Source organism: Camelus dromedarius, chromosome 4, assembly GCF_036321535.1.
Source record: "Camelus dromedarius isolate mCamDro1 chromosome 4, mCamDro1.pat, whole genome shotgun sequence".
NCBI classification, from domain to species: domain Eukaryota; kingdom Metazoa; phylum Chordata; class Mammalia; order Artiodactyla; family Camelidae; genus Camelus; species Camelus dromedarius.
The window spans coordinates 81,060,248-81,074,852 of NC_087439.1; the positions used below are offsets into that span (position 1 = coordinate 81,060,248).

At 53.0% G+C, this 14,605-nt stretch overlaps 1 protein-coding gene across 3 annotated transcripts in view; it reads right to left on the bottom strand.

The window, feature by feature from the left end:
• TNS1 (tensin 1) overlaps positions 1-6,873 on the bottom strand; it is a 174,673-nt gene extending 167,800 nt beyond the window's left edge. For all 3 annotated transcript variants that reach the window (XM_064485161.1, XM_031452142.2, XM_064485155.1), the window contains exon 1: positions 6,759-6,873. The gene's annotated coding sequence lies outside the window, so the exon portion shown is untranslated. The remainder of the gene's footprint in view (positions 1-6,758) is intronic.
• Positions 6,874-14,605: the final 7,732 nt, after the last annotated feature.

A 14,605-nucleotide genomic window follows, 5' to 3' on the forward strand; every position in this document is an offset into this window, starting at 1 on the left:
CCTTCCCCTAGCACTGGGTCAGGTATATAGATGGGGCTCAATAAATGTGGAGTAAATTTCAAACTGGAAAAATTCTCCCCACCCTAAACCCCCTGGATCGGGGCTGACATTCTGGGACAATAGAAAAGACACAAGTAAGGGTGGGTGAGCCCCGCTGTTCAGCTCCACTCTCTGCTGGGAGAGGGCAAGTAGGGACCATAGTCACTCTTCCCAAGTGCTTCAGGACAAACACCATGTATGATCAAGCCTGGTGAGGGTTGGGAGCACTAAAGGAGTTCACTGATCCTTCATCCACTCACGCACTGGTCCTGCTCTCCATCTACCTGCTTACTTACTTGGCTACATGTAGACTGGCTCTCAGCTCAGATGCAGGTCATGCACCAGCTCTGTGATCTGGGGCAAGTTACTTAACTACTCTGAGCCTTCATCTCCTCATGTACAAAATAGGGGTAATAATAGCACCTACCTCGCAGGGTTGTTGCGAGAATTAAACAAATTAATATACGTGGCCAGCCCAGAGCGCACTTCGAAAAAGACCTGGGTCCTAGTCCTAACTGCTAGCATAGCTGTGTGACCTGATGCAAGTCATTCCCCCCTCTCTGAGTCTTAATTCCTGCTTAGAGAATAACACGGTCAACTGGCAGTCTCCAAGGTAGATTGGGCCTGCACCCTTGCCTTCATTAGCTGGCCCAATATTTAAAACTCAAAGATGTCTTTAATTAGCTGGAATGCCTTTCAGCAGATCAGCTCTTTCCAGATCCCTTGGACCCTCACCATGGCCTACTGTCCACACTCATTTGCCTGCTTTCCCCTTGAATGCGCTGGCATTTCCAACCCCTGAAACAGATGGTCTCCAAGCCCTCTTCCAGCTGTGAGAGCCTGTGCACAAGCTCTTACAGTCACCACCCACCACTTCCTCCCTCCAACCAACAAAGTGGGGAACCCAGGTTCCAACCCTGAAGACATCTCAGGTTGTTGAGGAAACATCCAGCTGACAAGGATACCCACTCCACAGGGTACCATTCCTCATTTCAGGGTGACAAGGGCAGGAAAAGCCCAGCTTCCCCTTCCTGGCACCCTTTGCTGCCTAAGCCCTCTCTGGACACACATCTCAGGATCAACCCCACCTGAGGGCCAGTGACCCTGCAAGATGATGCCCTCTGGGGAAGGACCCTGTCAAACCAAAGCGCCATGGAGCCCCAGAGGCCCCACCTCTGCCCCTAGGTGTTAACACTGCCTCCGTGCAGCAGGGCCCAGCCGGTGGCCTGAGACGGAGCCAAAACCCCATATTGGGGAGGGGTTCATGGATTACCTGCAGGGGTGGAGCACCGTACCCCCAACCCCAGCCCTTGGCCAACTCCCGCCTCACTGGGCTGCCGGTGCTCTGTCCTGGGGTGGCTTCCTGCCTCTCGGGAACACAGGAAGCCAACATTGTTGGGATCTAAATGGCCTTTTCCTCCTGGCCTCGGGTCGGAAAATGAGCACATAGCCTCAGTGTGCACCTGACCCTGGCGATAACTGCCTGTGTGCCTGGCCGGCCTCCACTCCTTCCCCGACTGGCAGAGACAACTTTCCAGCTGCCCACCTGCCCACCGGGCCTCTCAGGTCTTCCCTGCCTTGCTAATCTCCACTGCCTGGCTTGGAGGTATGTGATGGGTTTATATTAGGTGTCAACTTGGCTAGTCCACAGTACCCAGATATTTGTTTAATATCATTCTAGATGTTTCTGTGAATGGGATTTTTTTGGATGAGGTAAAAATTTAAATCAGTAGATTTTGAGTAAAATACATTACCTGCCATAATGTGGGTGGGCCTTGTCCAATCAGTTGAAGGCCTGAAGAATAAAGACTGATTTCCCCAAGCAAGAAGGAATTCTGCCAGCAGACTGCTTTTGGATTTGAACTGCAACTCTTCCCTGGGTCTCCAATCTGACAGTCTGCCCTGTAGATTTTGGACTTGCCAAGCTTCCACACTCAAATGAGCCAGTATCTTAAATATTTGTCTGTCTACCTACCTACCTACCCCTCTTGCTGGTTTTGTTTCTCTGGAGAACCCTAATGCAAGATATCTCTGGGGGTGGTCAGGGGCAGTGGGTACAATGTGGCTCTGATGTTGAAGCAGGAAGAAACCTTCTAGATCATCCTATCTAGTGGTTTTCAAACTTTTGTTTTTGCAGCTAAACTCCTGCAACTGCCTCCTCTTAGATGGAATCTCAGTGATATTGATTGACAATTATTGAATGCTTGCTGTGTGCCAGGATCTGTCCTGAGCACTTCATGGGTATTATCTCAGGTAATCCCCACAGTAACCTGAGGAGGGAGGTTTGCTATGTGACCCATTTTAAAAGTGAGATAACTGAGGCTCAGAGAGGGGAAGCAATCTGCCTAAGTCCTCACTAGTAAGAGCTGGGATTTGAATCTAGGATGTCTGAGACAACTGCAAAACTGCCACACCATCCGGCCTCCTAATATATTTAACTCCCAAAACCAGAGCTGCCCTGATTGAAGTGGGCAGGGTTTCCCTGGCCCTAGATCCTTAAGACTACTCTCAGATTTCCCCTCTTCTCTACCCTCTCAGATCCCTAAAACACCTTCAAAGAAACTTACAGTTTCCCTGCAACAGTTAGAACCTGTGCCCTAGTCCAACCCCTCATTTAGAGAACCAGGAAAACCAGGCCCAGAGAGGTTAAGTGTCTCACCCAACGTCACACAGCCATGCAGGGGCCAGCCAGGACTAGAACCCAGGGTCCTCCCACTCTAGCAGGCTCTTTGCAATGACTCCAAGGAGGTCCTCAGATGCAGTAGAAGCTGGGATCCCCAGTGAAGAGGAGAAGACTCCCTGAAACAAGGTTTCCCCAAATACAGCAAGTGAGGGCTTCTGGTAGGCTTGTCCCATGAAGGGCTGAATCCTCTTCCCCAGGTGCATCCCACTCTGGGGAAACTGCAGGTGACGGCCTTTATCTTCCAGGGTGACCAGGGGCATTGAAAAGGGAAACACTCTAAATCTGGGCCCCCATTCAGATCCAGACGGCAGCCCTTGGGCTCTTGAGCTGGCATTCTGGTCTCTTCCCTTGGGTTTCAGCCCGGCAAGAGGCTAAGGCCTTTGGGCAAGGCCCTAGACTCCCTGGAGCACTGCCCCCAGAGACCTGTGAGAAACCCATGTTTCAGCTGAGGAACTCCTACACATCCCTCAAGACCCAGCCTACATATGCCATCCCTGCTGAAGCCTGACAGGAAAATCTCTGCTGAGTCAGAGACAGCCTTTCAACACAGCTCTGTGCCAGCTTTGCCACCAGGCCCTGTAACTGTTTAATAGCATGTCTGCCTTCCCAGGTCAGGGGTTGAATCTTGGCACCAGTATCTGGCCCAGCATCCAGCCCAGAGGGGCTTGGTTCATGACTGTCAGATGGGTGCACACATGCACACAAGCGTGGAGTGGCAGCCTACGCTGGGAGGGTTACCAGACTCTACAGATGCCAACAAGGGAATTCTCCAGGCTCTTCCATGGTCTGGGCCTCAGGGGACATTCTTGGTCTAGCCCTTTATCTATAGATGAGGAAACTGAGGCCTAAGCAGTGAAGTGATTTATCTGAGGTCACACATCCTGTGAGCAACAGGGCTGGAAATAGAGGCTGGGCCACTGACAAAGGCCTTGGGCTTCTTCTCCCATGGTCTCCCCACAGGGAGCCTTGGTCCTGACACTCCTGCCCGTTTTACAGCCACACACAGAACCTTCGTGCTCCTCACAATCACCACCTCAGAGATGAGGACAAGGTTGATTACTAAGCGCGTGGTACACAGGAGGAAGCAGGCTCAGTGCCAGAGAAGACCAGCTGAGGTCTCACGGCGACCTCTTTTCCTATATGTCTGTCACGCTTACACCCGCATGTCCACCCACCTTGGTTCTTTGCCTCAGTCGCCTTTGAGTCTCCAGAACCAGGACTAGACCCCAGGTTCCTTGAATTCCTTCTCCACCCCATCTTCCACCCCACCTCCTTCGGCCATGTTCCATTAAACGGTGAAATGCAGGAGAGTGGGACCTATGGAGCAGGGCAGCTGGTGAGAGATGGACAAATACCCCATTCTCTCTAGATCTGGGAAGGTGTCCTCACTGCCCCTGCCTGCAGCAGAAGTTCCCTCAACATTGCAAGCCCCATGGAGACCGAATTCAGGGCCTTGACATTCGACCTAGAACCCCCAGCCATTAATCCAGGCTGTAGTCCGAGACTTAAAGACCAGAAGAGGAACCAGGGAGCATAGCACACCCTTTGGGTTGGGCTTGGTGAATAAAATATGGCCTGGATTTTAGTCCACAATTGCCCTCTCAGCCAGGGAACAGCCTGTTCAACACACCTGGTGGCCCTGCATGGATGGAGGGAAGGAAGGAAGGATGGATGGATGGATGGATGGATGGATGGATGGATGGATAAGGGGTCTGTTCATCTCATGTCATCACAACCTTCTGTTTCCAAAGCACAGAGGGTTGGTCCACTCCTGTATCTCCCACCAGCAAACGCAGTGGCCCCAACCCTGCTGACAGACCTGTTGCCCCCAACCCTCTTGCTGGGGGTGCACATATGGCCTGTAGAAGAGCCAGGAGTCTTCTGTCCTCCCTTGCAGGGCCGGGGGCCCCTGGTCCTTCCGTGGCCCAGTCCTGACACCTGGTGGTGCCTCCGGAGAGTAGCCCTGGCATTCTTCCTGCAAACTCACCCAGAGCTGCCAAACCAGCCTGGCAGCCCACTGGCCATGGGCCCTCCACTCTGGTTCACACTAGCAGGAACGGGCTCCAAACCAGGTAAGACCAGGGTCATCCCTGCTCACCTTGGGAGCCTTCCATTCACGTGGGGTCAAATCCCCTCCTGAACCGAGGCCTTGAAGCCAGGTCATTTGCAGAACCTAGGACCACAGACTATCACAGAGTGTGTGGCCAGAGACCTGCCCAAGGTCACCCAGTGAATATGTCGGAACTTCCCTCTAACCCCAGCCCCTATAAGAGCAGCATTGAGGGTCACTGGGATGAAGGGAAAGCACACTGAATTAGGAAGGAATGGGGAGATGGCCAGGGGCTAACCTGAGCAGGTTCAGGGGACAGGGTGGTGTGGAGGTGGTGATGCAAGCAAAATGCAGAACCCTAAGCAACGTCTCCCTGGCTTCTTTCCAGCTCCCACCCTAAACCACCACCTATCCCAGCCAGACGTCTTGGGGGGAGGATGCCACCTTGTGGCTAATGTTGGTATTGCAAAAGTTCCTGTTTGCCCCCTAAACTCAGTCTGGGTGACCCAGCCCTGCAGTTAAGGACCATAAACCTCTGCCCTTAGCTGTGCCTGGATCATCTCCCACATTCACATTCACACACACACACACACTTCTATCTACTCACTCCAACCTCCAACACCAGCTGAAACTCCCTGTCTAGGAAGCCCTCCCACCCCCAGAGTTTGCCACAAGCTGGAAACACTACTCTGACCCAGACAGCTGTGTGCCTTGGCAAGAGATTTAGCTACTCTGAGCCTCAGCTTCCTTATCTGTAAAACAGAGATGACCCCAGCACCTCCTGGATGCCATGAGCATCTCAAGAGATCATGTGCAGGAGTGCTTTCATACGAAGTGTTTTATTCATTGTTCACTAGGCTGTGATGCCCAGCTTCCCAGCCCCACCAGGATTTGGGCATGAAGGGAAGGAAGAGGGGAGAGTTCTAGCAGAGAGACATCCATGAGTAAAGGCTTCCGGCAAGAAATGTCCTGGCCCTTTGGCATATTGTATATATTTGGCATATTCGAGAAGTGTGCAAGGTGTAGCTTGTTTCACTATGGCCTTGGGGGCTGGAGGACATGGGTCAGAGAGCTCGCAATGGGTGGACTGCCAGGCCATGCGGCCGCAGGAAAGGGTCTGTGCTTGGTCTTGAGGGTGTCGGGGCTGCCAAGGCTTTACCCAGGGAACTGACAGGACTAGATCCACATGGAAGCTGGTGCAGAGGTGGGCTGGAGAGGGGGGTCAGGATGCGAGAGGCAGAGGGGCTGCAAGAGGTGAGAGATGCCAGCTGCCTGAATTGGCTGCAGAGAAGCCCAGCAACTCAAGCCGCATGGAGGAGGGGGCTGGGGATGGATGGGAGGCAGGGGTGAGGGACAGGGAGGCATCTGGTGGGACATCGGGGTGGGTGGTGTCAGTCACCAAGATCGGGTGCAGGGGCCTCCTGCTGACTTCACTGTGTAATCTGGGACAAGACACTGACTCCCCTGGCAGCAGTGACAGCAAACCCCAGGCCGTTCCATGAACACATGAGAACAGTCATTGCAAAAGCCTGGCAGCCAGCAGGCCCTTCTCCAAGGGTGAACATGGGTCCTCTTAAACTCACCCCTAAGCTGCCACAGGGGGAGGACTGTGGCTTGGTGTCTTTGCAGTATCCCCAGTGCCGGGCACACACCACCCACAAACCTTCCACATGACCTCCACACACCAACCACACACCAGCCACCTGCCAATACATACTATCCGTACGCCTCCTCCAGGCCATTTGCATGCCATCTGTATGCCATCCACATACCCCTTCATGCCATCCACACCTGCCATATGCCGTCCAAACATACCCACACGCTTGCCATCCATGTGCTCAGCATCCCCTCCCAGAGGAGAACCAGGCACCAAGTCGGGACCCCAAGGACATCCATAAAGCCAAGTCCCAGCCTGACCTGGGCCCCAGGCCATTTCCTTCCCATGAAGACATGCTCCTCACCCCCATGGCCCAGCCAGCTGCTCACCTTTGCAGGTGCAACCCTCCCGGGTGATGACCTGTCGGCAAATCCCACAGGGCTTCACCTTCTTGAATGTCTTCACCTTGAAGTGGTGACTCTTGGGGGCCTCCAGATCCTCGGGCTGTGGGAGGAGAGGAACAGTGGTCAGGCCTGGGCAGAAGGCAGGGCTCCTGGGGAAAGAGCCGGGGGACTGGGGAGAAGCAGGCGGACCCTGGGAAAAAGGAGAGGCGAGAGCCCCTTCAGCTGTGAGAGGCCTGAGCCCACTTCTGGGAGGAGGTGCCCAGGGACAGAGAAGGCTATGGGTGCGACTCAGGCTCCCAGACTGAAGTGGGAACAGATAACTGGAAACCCCACACCCAGGGACCACAGGCCCCTCTGTGGTTTCTTAATCATGTTCTTAAATTTTACTTTATTAGCAAAGTGCACTAAGTTTAAACTTATTGCTCAATACAATTTGACACACATGCGCCTCATGGAACCTCACCCCAGGAGGCTCCCCCGTGGCCATCCCAGTCCCTGTCACCCCAAGGTAAATACTATTGTGACTTCCATCACCAAAGATCCATTCTGCCAGGTTTTAAACTTTATATGAGTGGAATTACACAGTATGTGTCTGCTTCTTCTGCTCAGCAAGGATCTGTGGGATTCATGCACGTGGTCGCATAGAGAAGTGGCTCCTTCCTTCCCATCGCTGTGTGGTCTTCCATCCTGTGCCCGCAGCTCACTCATCCATTCCACTGTGGGTGGCCCTGAATCTTGTACCCACGTCCCCAGAGTGCTGGGCCCCTCAGTTCTCTCCCTCACCCTCACTACCGCCCCCTGCCCCAGCCTAGAAGGCATCTTCCATCTTTATTTTTATATGCTATGCTTTGAATTATAAAGATATTGATAGGTTAAATATCTTTTTTGAGACTACACCACCACACACATGAAATGAGAGGCGGGCTGGCAGTCAAGCCTTCTCTGGGTCTGACTTGCCGTGAGCCCTGGGCCAGTAGCCAGCCCACCGCTACCACCAGCCTCAGTCTCCCCCTCCAGACAGCATGAGGTTGGACCCCACACCCCTTATGACCAGATATGGAAATGCACTCTAAGCGCAAAGTCCTGTGCCTACACTGCTTAGGACCAACATCCTCCCACCCGCGGCCCCCAGCCCAGGCACAGACTGGGAAAGCTCCCCTTTCAGAGGACTCCCCAGGAAGTCATGCCCTGCACGCACGCACTGTCCTCTCCAAGGACCTCACCCTGGTGTCTAACGTGATTCATTTCCCGGCTCCAGCAGCAGGGGCCAGCAGAACACAGACATGACGCTTCCTCTCCCCGCCCTCTGCACACACATGGACACAGACATGATCACAGACCCCGCAGTTCCAGGGAGAGGGTTCTTCTCCTCCAATCCCCCTCCTTGCACCCTGCTCCAGAGCCTTCCAGCTCTGTGTGTTCAGACGAGGGTGGCTGACAGTGTCCCACAAACCCAGCGCGTCCAGGACCCCCAGCTGAAGACCCTGCAGTGGTGAGTCCTGGGCAAACAAGACTGAGCCGCGGAAGACACGGAGAGGAAAATGATCAAAATGAGAGAGACGGAAAGCCAGCAAGACAGAGAGAGGTAGAGGGGGGAAAGAGAGACAAAGACAGTGTCAGAGACAGAGAAAAAGACAAAGATACAGAGAGAGATAGAGGGAGAGAGAGAGGAGAGAGAGAGAAAAGAGAGAAAGACAGACAAAAGCAAGACTCAGACAGAGAGGGGAAAAAAACAGGACCAAGATAAAGGCAGAGACAAAGACAGAGACGAACAAGCACGCACCGAGAGTGAGAGAGTTTAGATAGAAACACATGGAGACTATAAAGGGAACCAGAGAATCAAAGGGGGAGAGACAGACAAAAGGACACAGAAGCCAGCTTGAAGGGGCCCCTCAGACTGGGAAGATCTGAGCATCAAATACATAATGATAGTAATGGCTTAAATGAGCCTGCACTGATACGTGAAATAAGTGAATACATCAAAAGTTTGATGAGAAACAGAGCATTTGCGAGTCTCAAAGCACTTCCCCATATCATACTTATAAATTACAAAGGGGAAAAAAGTAATTTTCCCTGGCAGACTCCACTTAAATCAAGCGATCAAAGTTAACATCACCAGTAATGGGATGAGTGGAGACCGTGTGCCACAGAGGAGACAGTCTGAGAACAGAACATCACTTTCGTGATGCTCCTGCCGAACAGACACAAGCTGAACCTAATCAGCAGGAAACATCAGACCAACCCAAATGGAGGGGCAGTCTACCAATTAAATGGCTTCTAATCTTCAAAAGTGACAAGGTCACAAAAGTCAAGGAAAGACCGAGGAGGTTTCCAGACGGAACGAGACTAAATCAATGTGACAACCAAATGTTACAGCCGCTTCTGAATTGGATTCTTTCCATGCCCCTGAAGGACATCACTGGGACAACTGGCCAAACTTCAGTGGGGTCGGAGGATGAGAAGGCAGTCACGCAGCAATGTCACTATCCTGACTTCGATGGCTGTGTCAGGTTAGGTAGGAAAAGTCCTTGTAGGAAAACAGGAACGTATGTAGGGGTAGTAGGGCATCATACCAGCAACTTACTCTCAAACAGCTCAGGGGGAAAAAATTCTTTGCACCGTATTTGCAACTTTTCTGAAGTTTTAGATTGTCTCAAAATTCAGAGACAGGCAGACAGAGACGGTGGAGAGGCAGGAAGGAACAGATAAAGCCCAGGGCAGAGTCAGAGAGAGCAAAGGGTGGTGGAGCCAGGAGTGGGTGCAGGAGCCCAGCAGTGCCCCCCGGTGGCTGGGCCAGGCAGCCGGGCCAGGGTTCTGATATTCCAAAGACGGCTCTAGGAGAGGTGTCAGGTTGCGCGGTAGAAGGCAGGGCACTGCCCAGCTCTGGACTTCACTCAGTGTCCCCATCCCACAAGGAGAGGCAAGTGAATCCCCTCCATTCTGAGGTCACACCTCCCCTGTTTTCCCATCTCAGCCCCTGGCTGGCAGCCTTCCAAATGATCTCGGTCACAGACATTGCGGGGAGGGGATCCAGCCCTAGGTCAACAGCACAGCCCAGGGATGGGAGGAGGCACAGGGAGGGGCCTTGGCATTCAGTGTAAGGCCTGTCTGGGGAGGAAGGCAGGAAGACCTAGAGCACGGTCATCTCAGTCCTACTCTGCCGCTTCCAAGCTTACCTCTCCCACCCCACTAAGTTGACAAAGCTCCCTTTTCCAGCTTATCCCCCAGACTTCTCTGCCTTCATCCCCAATCCAGCCCTTCCCCCAAAGCCCAGGGAAAGAGGTCTCTTCCCTAAAGCATAGTTGGGGTAGTGGAATTTCCCCAAAGAGGGTCCCACTGCCCAGAGAACAGATGGGGAGCAGGCAGAGGCTTCTAGGCTGACAAGCAAACACCCAGCCTTCTCCCCTGGGCCCTGGGCTTGCCTACCCTGCCGACCCAATCCCATAAAATATGAGTTTATGAAATCTCCTCTCGCCTGGCCTTGAAGAGCAGGAACAGGGTTCAGACACACTCCTTGGCCTCTCTCGCAGCCTTCCTAAGCTGCTCCTGGGGGTGACCTGGCACGCTCCTTCCCCTCACCTCCACCCCATCCTGCCTCTCTGACTAAGGGGTCCCTGGGAGGGGAGTCTAGAGACCTGCTTTTTAGGCCTTGAAAACACCACAGTGGCTTTCTCTGGACCTCATAGTCCCCAGATGAAATGTGGACAAGACAGTCCGAGTGTACACAGTGTAGGGGAAATAATGGGCCAGTTTGAGATGAAGGGACTGTGGGATCTGCGGATGGGACATGGTTACATCTAACGAGATGATGTAAGGATGTCTAGCAAGACATCGCCCTCCATGAGAGGCTGGGCAACCCCAGCAGGAGCGAGGAGACCAGCTCAGCCACGCCCGGGCAAGTGACCCCAGGTCATGACCTCGACTCTGCCAGCACTGGCTTCCCCGGGTATAAACTGGGATGTCTGGTAATCTTGTTGAAAGAGTCAGATGCACAGGTGTGAAGGCTCCCCAGGATGAGGAAGGAGAAAGTCTAGGGTGGGTAAGTCTCTTATCAAATACCCGCAGGATCTGTCACTGTAAGAAGGGGCCAGACACGAGCTGTGAAGTTACTGAAGGCAAAGCAAACCCCGTGGGCAAGAACCACCAGGATGCACAATTAGCCTCGGGGGAACGAGAACTTCCCAACAATCACATGTCAAAGCCCAGAGGAAGAAGAGAAACGAGGGTCTAGTACCTACCCTGCCTTCGCCCACGGTCACCCTGCACGCACAGGCAGAGCACGTGGATGAGCCCATAAAGCCCCAAGCTCGAGGGTAGCGGCTTGTTATGACAATGATCATCATTTTCCCCGACAAGTGGCAGACAGCCTCACAAAGCACACCCAGCCCCTCCCTTGCTGGATTAGCTCCTAATGGACCTGGGGGAAACTCAGAGGAGGCCCAGCATGGCAGGAGCTGCCTGGTCTTTCCAACACCCTTGAGAGCCAGAGCCCAGAAGAGGGGAGGGGTCCCTGCCAGAAGTCATTCTTCCCCACTCTCCAAGCCCAGAGCCCTAGCCCCGGAACAAGCCCATCCAGCATTGAAGGGCTTTCCTGGGCCTCTAGGGGATCTCTTCCTCCCACCCTCTGTTCAGCCAAGCTTCCTGCCAGAGGGGTGTGGCACATCTGGTTTGGGCAGCCTTGGCAGGAGTCCTTGGCCTTGGGGTGGGAATGGCTGTTTGTTGGTTCCTCCCAGCCCCATGGGGCAGTGTGGTGGGGGGGGTGGTGGTGATGAAAAGGGGCTAATAACATTAGGGGTCCTCCAGCTCATGAACTCCTGCCTCCTCCCCAAGAAATCTCCTCAGCCCTGGCCATTAGGCTCCCTGGGCCAACACTAGGAGCCCAGATGATGAGGCCAGAGGGCAGATGCCTGCAAGCCAGTGAGTCTTGGGAGAGTCACCAAAAAGCAGGTCCAAGACAGACCTGGAGGATCATTTGGTCCTCACCCTGCCTCCTGGCCATCCACCCTTCCATGTATTGTCACCTTGGGTTGGGACACCAGGCCCTGGTTGGCATCAGCCATCATTTCTGTGGAGAAGACTGGGACTCCCAATGAAGTTGCAGCCTGGCATCTGGGAGTCCCCCAGCACCTCAAATGCAAGCTCCCCCTCAAGTCCACCTCAGCTTCATGTACACCCCGAAGTTCCTTAACCACCCGCCCACCCTGCAAATCCCCCAGCCAGCTAATGGCCAGACCATGTTCCTGGTCGCCCTAGGTGGAAAACTCTGAGTCACTCTCACCTCTTCCCGGCCCTCCACCCTCCAATCCAACCGGTTGCCATACTGTAAATTTTGCTTCCCAAACACTCTCTTGGCCTCCAGTGCTTTTTCATTCCACTACCTTTGCCCAATTGGAGGCCCTGTCACTTCTGCCTGGGACTGGTGTAACAGCCTCATGGGCCCCTCGACACTGTGCCCCTCCTCCCCACACAGCCTCTAAGGAGCACAGCTCTGTGGGGCCACTGACAACCCCACTCACCCCAAAATGTTTCCACGCCTTCCCATGCATCCAAGGTAAAACCTGCATTCCCTTGAGTCAGCAGGGAAGCAGCCTCGGTCCATACCCCACCCATCAGGCCATCTCAACCCCTACACCAAGCTCCCCAACTCCCTGCCCTGCATCCACCTCTGAGCCTCCACCCTGCTGTTCCCTCTTCCTGGAATGCCCTTCCTCCCTCTCAGCTTGTCCAGCTTCTAGGCATCTTCGAAGGCCTCATTCAAACCTCATCCCCTCAGGGAGCTCTTCCCAGATACCACCTCCCAGCACCTCTGTCAAAATCAGTCTCCCCACCCCTGTCTTCTTTTTCCACTATGAAAAGTTTTAAAACTCTGAAAAAGATGAACATACGTAAGCCCTTGGCCTCGATTCACCAGTTGTTAACATTTCGCCACTTCAGTCCCAAGCTTGTTCTCTGTCTCTGTCCCCTACCTCAGCCCAGTATAACTACCGCTCTCAGGAAATTCGACATCGATATGATACTGTTACCTAATCTTCAGTTCATAGTCTAATCTCCCCTTTTGCCACAATGCACCCATTAGATCTGGCTCTTTGCATTTGATTTTATTTTGGACTCAGAATCCGATCAAGGTCTTGCATTACATTTAGTTGCTGCGTTTCTTTCCTCTTTCATGTGGACACACTGCTTTACCTTTTGATTTCTCTTTTATGACCCTGACTTTTTTGAAGAGTCCAGGCTCCTTGACAGACTGTCTGTCCCTCAGCATCTCGATTTGTCTGGTCATTTCCTCACGATTCGGTCCAGGCTAAGCGCCGCCGAGTGTCCCTTCCTTTCCTCCACTGCACGTGCTTCATGCCCCATCACAGCGCTCTGTGCAATCTGACGGATTCCTGCTTCCCCACTTGTTAGCTCAGTGACCCTGGGCGAGGTGCTTAACCCCTGTCTGCCTCACTTTACTAATCTGCTGAGTGGGCTAATCATAGCAACCGCTCCTAGGTTGTGAGGATCACAAGGATGCAATGCCTGAAAAGTGGTTGGAATAGCGCCTGACATGTAGTAAGTGCTTACTGGAAATGGGCTCTGATTTGTGCTGACGTGCCTGTGTGTGCTGGACTAGCCCACTGGGCACAAGCATCTGCATGTCATGCTGCTCCGTGTCCCCTGGGTCCAGAACAGCAGGAGCCCTGAACAAGTCAGAAGGAGCAAACCAGATGGATTTGCTGCCTGACCTTGGTTCCTTCTAGTGTAATTCCACCCACTCCCATTGTCCAGCCCTCAGAGGACAGAACACGGGCTCCGCCCCTTCACTCACCACAGACACCAGGTGCTGGCATCACCTGGCCAAGGAGAAAGCTCTCTGATACTGAGAAGCCCTGGATCTCCACGGGATGGAGGATGCAGACAGTGGCTTTAACTGCGCTCCCCCGTGACAGAGGAGCACACGGAGGCTTGGGAAGCCTGGGATTCTCCCCGGTAGCCCTTGCCCCTGACTTGGCTTCCTGAGCTGAATCATCTCTTCTCCATCAGACTGCCTGTCTCTCTCTCCCCTTGGCTTCGTCGTAAACCACATCCCACCATTTTTGAGCACCAAGTCCCAAGTCCCTTTCTTGTGCTCTGAAGTGAAATCATCTCCTGGAATGGGAGGGTGCAGATATGTGGGTCATCTAAGCTCCCATGAATGGGCCTGACAAAATGGCAAGGGGCTGGCACAGGTTCCATCATTGAATCCTCACAACAACATCCTACGATGAAGCTGAGGAATGTGCTCTGAGACATACAGGGAAGGCGGGATGGAAGATTCAAATCTGAGTCTGAGACAGGGTCCCCAAGTCCCTAACCATGGCACTACCACCACTTCCAAGGGTGTGTTGACAGCTGCCGTCCATGTGACCTGGAGGAGCCCCGGCAGTTACATCGTCAGTGCCCTTCGGTCCAAAGGCCGTCTACTGGCCACTTTACTCCGCCTCATTCTTCTTCAATTATTCTTTCTTCCTGCACTTGGATTTCTGAGGTCTCAGCTTCATCGCTGGAGCTATTTTAAAGTTCACCTCCGGACAGGTCTTTCCTGATACATCTTCCTCTCCCCTAATCTAGGTTAGATCCTCCTTTAAATGTCCCCACAGTTTCCCTCCTGGTAACAGCCATCTTTTTTTTTTTTTTTAACATTTTTAAAATTTATTTTTAAACACCTGTATTTATTTTTTAAGATATTACTTGTATATTTATTTTTTTATTCCTTTTTATAATTTTTTTAACTGAAGTACATAACAACAGCGTTGTGTCAGTTTCTGGTGTACAGCACAATGTGTATTTATTTTTAATGGAGGTACTGGGGA